The sequence below is a fragment of the Penaeus monodon genome, chromosome 15 (assembly GCF_015228065.2).
Source record: "Penaeus monodon isolate SGIC_2016 chromosome 15, NSTDA_Pmon_1, whole genome shotgun sequence".
Taxonomy (NCBI): Eukaryota; Metazoa; Arthropoda; class Malacostraca; order Decapoda; family Penaeidae; genus Penaeus; species Penaeus monodon.
In genome coordinates, this window is record NC_051400.1 from 47,502,453 (window position 1) to 47,502,652 (window position 200).

General features: G+C 34.5%; 1 protein-coding gene across 1 annotated transcript in view; it reads right to left on the bottom strand.

Annotated features, from left to right (window-relative positions):
* The window catches only part of LOC119582385 (F-BAR domain only protein 1-like), an 8,297-nt gene that overhangs the window by 2,771 nt on the left and 5,326 nt on the right, over positions 1-200 (bottom strand). The window lies entirely within an intron of this gene.

Consider the following 200-nt stretch of genomic DNA (forward strand, 5'->3'; position numbering starts at 1 on the left):
AAAGTTCTTCAACAGAATACACCACCAAACCAGAGGCATGCATAAAATCTGGATATACTACTGTTGTTATAAGAAGAGAGACTGCTTCAGAGAGGCAAGTAATAAATTTGTTCCCAGTGTCTATGTAAACATATTTGGCATGTGATCCTTTTCTCTATGTGATGATAAATAGTATAAAAATACCAGTAAGGTAGGGTAAT